Source organism: Ascaphus truei, chromosome 1 (genome assembly GCF_040206685.1).
Source record: "Ascaphus truei isolate aAscTru1 chromosome 1, aAscTru1.hap1, whole genome shotgun sequence".
In the NCBI taxonomy this organism is placed as follows: domain Eukaryota; kingdom Metazoa; phylum Chordata; class Amphibia; order Anura; family Ascaphidae; genus Ascaphus; species Ascaphus truei.
In genome coordinates this window covers 481,701,313-481,708,592 of record NC_134483.1, presented here as the reverse complement: position 1 = coordinate 481,708,592, position 7,280 = coordinate 481,701,313, and the positions used below count along the sequence as shown (strand labels likewise).

The 7,280-nt window shown below is 38.6% G+C and overlaps 1 long non-coding RNA gene across 1 annotated transcript; it reads left to right on the top strand.

Annotated features, from left to right (window-relative positions):
- The first annotated feature begins 3,877 nt into the window (after positions 1 to 3,877).
- LOC142472056 (uncharacterized) lies at positions 3,878 to 7,050 on the top strand. Its single transcript, XR_012789582.1, has 4 exons — positions 3,878 to 3,951; positions 4,043 to 4,109; positions 4,475 to 4,500; positions 6,907 to 7,050. It is a non-coding gene; the product is annotated as an uncharacterized LOC142472056 (long non-coding RNA).
- Positions 7,051 to 7,280: the final 230 nt, after the last annotated feature.

Here is a 7,280-nt window from a genome sequence, read left to right as displayed (position 1 = left end):
CAGAGTAATATAAGGCAGAATTCAAGCATACTGTATATGCATTCCACGGTGTAACACTTACAGTATGTGCAGTACGTAATGCATGTATGCATCTCCTTGGAATGCACAGACAGTACAGTACAGTATGTGTAACACTTAAAAACAAGTGTTTTTTTTTTTTAAATAAGTAGAGATATATGGGTGTGTAGCACTCAAAAAAATTGCAAATAAATGCAAATAAATGCGATACTTGCGCAATGCCGGAGCTCCTGGTTCAGGGATGGCTATCTGCAGCAATCCAGGTATACAGCAACAAGAAAGATGATCCAGGGCTCCACGGGTTTCTTTAGGAAAGAATTGATTCAAGATGCACAACGTTTCGGCCTCACTTAGGCCTTTGTCAAGTGACTTGTAATGAACTGACAAACACAATGTCCCATCTATATATACCCCTCCATATAATTAAAGTAAGTGAGCAGACACACACCCCCACAGCAAACGATGATCACCCCATGTGTTTCCTATGCAGATATGCAGATAATGTCCCTCCTCCATTGGAAACGTGGAAAGCAGCTGCGTTTCATCCAGTGATGATGTGATCATTCCGCATCCATAATGATAGTGCCATGTAGTCTCGCGAGTCACTTGACAAAGGCCTAAGTGAGGCCGAAACGTTGTGTATCTTGAATAAATTCTTTTCTAAAGCATCCCGTGGAGCCCTGGATCATCTTTCTTCTTTTTTTTTTTAAATAAACCATTATGAATGCAACATTGTAGTAATTTTTTTGGTTTAAAAAAGTTCTTACAGTTTTGAATCCCTTTAGAAAGGTTGTTTCATCTTAAAGTGAACCTTACAATAGTCACAGAAAATAACAAATATTTGTGTGTAAAACTATATTAATATTATAATGTTATTATTTATACTGACAGGTACTTGTGCCATACAATAATTTCAAGGCTACTATCAACAGAGATATTCACTGTCATCTGGCGGAGAGATACTGAAATTGCAATACATTGAGGTCATTTCATAGGCTTCCTGCAGCTACCTTACAGTAACCCAAGTCTTCCCGTGGGTGGAATCTTGCACCTTGTCCGATACCGGGAACAGTATGTCTTGCTATATTTGTACAGTATAGACTTACATTCAAAATACTGAGAGAGCTTCCATGACTGGCGAAATCCTAAATAATTTTTTTTGCCATTCTACCCCACACAATTCCCAATTTTTATCTTCTTCACACAAAACACCAAGACACAATTGTGGGCAAAAATGGCCGCAGGATTTTATTATCCATCGTATGCATACATTATGAGTATACCACGTATACAGATGTAGCCAGACTTAGGGCTCTATGCAGTAAGCGTTGATAAGGGTTTTTTCGCCATTTTACTGACAAAATTGGGTTTGAGATTCAGTAAGCGCCGATAAGTGCTTGATTTCGGCAGGTTTCGTAGCCGATAATTTTGTTATGGCCAGTCTGCTGCCGATAAGCCTGTTTTCGGCACTTATCGCCACTTTTTTAATTCGGCTGTATTCAAGTAGCAAAATCAGCTTATCGGGGCTGATCGGCACTAAGAAATTGAGACTTTATGGCCAATTTCTCCCGCCAACTAAAGTTGGCAAGTTGGAGGGGAGAACGATCGCTAAGGCTGCCGGAACGGCACTTAGAAAAAAATAATAATCTGTACATCAATGGAGTCAATGGAGCGGGAACGTATAACATTATAGTACTGTTTACGTTCCATTGCTCACAATACAAATGTGATTAGCATTACAGTGTGGGGGGCATTCACTGCATTGTGTCACACCTGACGTGTATTATTTGATTTACATTGTACTTTTATATGTTTTCATCATTTGCGTGTCACATTACTCATCATGTGATGATGTGTCAAGGGAAAATCCTATACTCAACTCTTAAAGCAGAACCTCACATCATATGACACATTTTACTGAACTGAGCGACAATTCTTTATATGATGTTACACATGTCACACATCTAACACATCCACCGTATATTCATGTTGCTTTACATTACACAATGCTTGTAATGTGTAACGCATCTTTAAACGTTCATGTACATCTTTCTTCTCATGGGTCCTCCCTTTTTCATGACGTCAGTTATTGGACAGTCAATCACATTGCATGTTCACATTGTAACCGTTGCATTACAAGCACTTCAACCTAACTTGTACACACATGTACAGTAGTTAATCATTGTGACACCTTTCAAACTGATTCTATAGCAACTATCCTCATTACATAAATGTATGCATATGCACACGAGAATTCATTGTTGTGAACATGTGACAATAACATGCCTTATTACACATGTTACAGCAAACTTTTTCCACATCAATCTCAGGCTTTTTGTCTAATTACATGACTGACTGTTGCTTTCAGAAGTGTTACATGCATTGCACATTACACTAATAATTTTCAAACAATGTTTGTACAAAGCTTCACGTTACATCATTGTCAAATATCATGATTCCCTGCTGAATACACAGAACAAATACTTCTTAGATCAAATGGAGACAGCTTGGGAGCCAAGTACTTTAATATGTTAATGTAACACCTTGCATTTTACTATGTCACCTGACATCATCACATACCTATTTAAAGGACGCCCATTACCTGCTCATTCACAGCTACTCATTTCAAAATGTTGCGATTGTTTAGGAGACGTCGGAACATTCTTTTGCATGAGTGGCTTGCTGATCAAGAGAATGACATAGGGCAAGGGAGGGACAGAGCCAGGGACAGTGATAGGGACAGGCACGCGGATACGACAGGGAGAGGGACAGGGCGAGGGACAGATAGAGGGATAGGAGATCAGAGGATAAGACAGAGGAGACAAGTTGTGCCTCGTCCGCGTGTGTACAGGGAGAGAACCCTGTTAGATGGGATGAGTGAGGAGGAGATAGTAAGTCGCTATCGTTTGAGTTCAGCAGCAATCTTATCTCTTTATGAAGAGATAAGGGGAGATTTAGATTTTTTGACAGCCAGAGGTTGTGCAGTCCCTGGGCTTGTTAAAATGCTGTGCTCATTACATTATCTTGCTTCCGCGTCATTCCAGACAACAGTGGGCATAGTGGACGGGGTCTCGCAATCTAAATTCTCGCGGGCCTTTACCCAGTTTCTCTATGCACTCAATAGACGCGCTAGGAATTATATTCATTTTCCTACAGAGGCGACAGAGTGGCTGGAAGTCAGGACTGGCTTTTATAATATAGCAGGGATACCATGTGTGCTGGGTGCAATCGATTGCACCCATGTTGCTTTGATTGCACCTAGTCAGAGTAAGGATGTTTACCGCAACCGTAAGCTCTACCATTCACTGAATGTCCAGGTGATATGTGATGCCGCGATGAGGATAATGCATGTGGTACCCAAATTCCCTGGTTCCAGTCACGATTCCTCTATCCTGAGGAACTCTTCAGTCTTCCATGCTTTCGAAGAAGGACATTTTGGACATGGTTGGCTGCTGGGTGAGTACATATTTGGATGTTGTAACACCAAACACATTTTTTTTAGGAATCATTTCATTGTAGAATCTTATCACTAATGTAAGCTTATGTGTGCTCCATTGATTATAGGTGACTCAGGATACGGGATTAGGCCCTGGCTCTTGACTCCAGTGCTAAACCCTCAAACTGAAGTAGAGGAGAGGTACAATGCAGCCCATATATCTACGCGATCTTTTATAGAGAGTACATTTGGCCTACTGAAGACCAGATTTAGGTGTCTCGACAGAACTGGTGGGGCTCTTCTATACAAGCCTCAAAAAGTGTCTGATATTATCATTGCCTGTTGCATTTTGCACAATGTGGCACTCACACATAATGTACAATCAGACCTACCTGAGGCTTTGGTAGAGGAGCATCCCACCCATGTAGCTGCTGAAATTGAACAAACAGACAGTGGTGGCCAGACACGCCAGAATGTCATAAATTCCTTTTTTTCTTGTAAGTAAAAACATATATTTTCATAGTACTACTTTTATATATTAATTATGTAATATTAACACTATTTTTTTTTTACATAACCTTCTGTTAGGACACAGATGAATATGGGTTGCACACCTTTCTCTTCTCTGCTGTGTGCACAAAGGCATGTGGCACCGGTATGTTATTGTTGCACAGGTTATATAATCCTTCTTCGATTGTAAATTAGTTGTGTGTATGTGAATACAACTGGTGTAACAAATGAGTAATTGCTTAGCATTGTGTTGGTGATGATGCTAACACAATACACATAGTATGGCCATAGTAATTCATTCTTACAGTATGCTTACATACAATGTTATTGTTACAGTGTAACATGCGCATCCATATGATGTGTACACCAGGCTGCTTTTCATTTGTTATGTGATAAAATATACATGGTGTTTCACATTTAACACCAAATACACACTTTGCTGTGTTGCTTACGTTAGTGAAGATGTCATGTACATGTTTGAAATTTATATATTGTTCCATTGTATTATAGGTATATCTCCTCTATGACTGATCATGGTATGTATATGAACTGACATCTGTCATAAGATGTGCCTAACTCAATAGACGTTTAATTATACGATGTTAAAACCCAATATATTGCTACACGTTAAATTTTACATACATGTAGTTTCTGAATCATGTACATGCGTTTACCTACTATTGAGGTTTCATGAGCATTGTAATAGAAAATGATTAGTGCCATTACATCACATTTAATATATGTTCCCTTAAAAATTCCATTAATCTAATATAGAGGTGGCTGGAGAGAAGGGGATAAATGCTGATAGTTTTATCCTTACGGGAGATGATTAATCACTGATCATAACAGTCCATGCATGAATGCCTCTAATCACACCAATGCTTTGTACATCTTATATGTTGCAATGTATGTTATTAGTAATGCTGTACATTATTAGTAAAGATTACTTTAGCATTCTCACATGTGTATGTATAAGTCACACATCTGTGTTGATGAGACCTACATGTAACAAGTGTCAAACTGTTAACAGAAACCCAGTAGTGTCTCTAATTTTAGTGTCATTTTGCATTACTAATTTCAGCCAATGAAAATGTTGTTAATATAGTTGTCATGTAATTCATGTCACTTCATCATTATTATGATGATCATTTACAAGTAGTCTCAACATATGAACGTCAATCACGTGCACACTTTTCAATACAACTGTTTGTGTCGGTATCAATTTGTGTATGATGCCTTTATAACACCGTCAAATGATAACATCAGCTTTATTATGGTAGCTTATATCATCATATTCACTTTACTATGTATGTGTTGAACGTTTAATAAACACAGAAAACTACAGTTAGTTTGCTACAAGAAATATACACATAAACGTAATTGTTTACATGATGTTGACCTAATATTCATAACTGCATGCATTGTAGTTGACCACTACATCTTGCCAATAACATTATTTGCAGCAGTCCCAAACCATTTTAACAACATTCCCATGTTACAAGAGAATTTTTACATTAAATGGCTAGTTGGTTGTAAGTCTCCTTTACATTGTTTCTACATTTATACGTTCCATTACACAATATACTACACAAATGTTTGTTCAGAGTGGGAATGGTTGTTATATATAAAACAGACCATGCCATATAATGTTAGTACTAAATAAAGAACACACATTAAATTTTCAAACTGCACTGTTTAGCAACATCATTATGTTAATTATGTGCTTATGCAATATAGGCATAATTGGATCACATTTTGTATTGTTATTTAATATGCGCGGCAAGCAATATCTAAATAGTTCCATATATAGTATATTAGTCGGTCGCTCCTCCTCACAATCATCTCATATAACGTTAGAGTCTTCTGAAATGATACATTGATCCCATTGAATCTTCACCGACATCTCTGAAAAACATCAAATACATTATGGTCAAAGATGGCACCTTAATATATGTGTAGCCGTGACAACGCGTTACACATCTCTATATGATTGTGTATATCCACGCGTTAATCACTTATATGTTACAACTTCAAGGTTACAACTAAACATCATTATTGATCATTTTGTTAATTGTGTTGCACGCATAACTATGTATATGAACTGTCCGTTGGCTGTATTATTAAAAATGTGCGCGCACATCTTACTGTGCGCACGCACTTCACGCTTGGGTCGACAAAGTGTTAGCGCATGCGCAAAACAATGCGTACGTTGTGCGTTCAATACATGTTGTAAATACCATTAACCATATAATATTTATTTCAAATCCAATTAAGGCGAAACTACATTCGTTCTAAACGCGTACATCTCTAATCTTTTTAAACAGACGTGTGTGGACGGAAAGCACGGCCGATCACACAATGCGCAAATCCAATACGTGTGACGTCATGTTAAGCCAGCGTGAAGCGCACGCAAACACTCCTCCCACAGAATTAACATTGGGCTAACGCACAGTGCACGCCCACAAACACAGACGCGCATGCATTACACAGTGCAGTGACCGTAACTATAACAAAGCGACACAGCCAATAGGCTTTGACGCACGCACGTCGGTTGGGGGCGGGCCTTACATCCGTAATCCTTTTTAAGGACGCCTTGGCACATGACAAGGGTCCCACGTCATATGTAGCCGACCCGGTTTTTTTTTTATAGATGTTGCATGATAAAGAAACAGGTGTGTGTTACAGTTATGGTAACATGTTGCTATTATATGTTTTAAGAGATAGGAAAGTAGGAATATGTATTGCGTGACCAATGTGTACTAATGTTTCTGGTTCTAGCATATTGTAATAGGAAAAAATGTGTTTGTGACCGCTACATGTTATGCAGTGTGCAATGTAATGCTGTATCCACGCATTTAAAGTAAAAATGGTGGAAAGACAAAAGTTTACTTTTTTAACGGTGAGTCAACGCATAACGATTGTTATATTTACCATTCTTCTAGAAGTAACACTTTGTCTGCCTGCAACTGCTCGCTCCAGAAAGACAATGCATTTGCATCCATGCTTGAGCCAACCGCTGAATCCTGTATGACACACATCTCCATGAGGCGCTCATAGGAATCGGCACTGCCTTCTTCAAACAATTGGTCCGGAGGTACGTTCATTTCTTCGTGTAGCCATTCGAATGCGTTTGCAGCAGAAAGGCTTTGTAAAACATCATAGCAGTTATGTTCTTGTAGCATCTGTGTTTCAGGAATGGAGGTTGCAGATATTGCAGCAGGTATCGATTCACACGGAACAGTAGTAGCGGATCCATTGCTATTGTTATTAGGAATAAATATGCTATTTATCAGAAGATATGTGCCATGTTCCATGT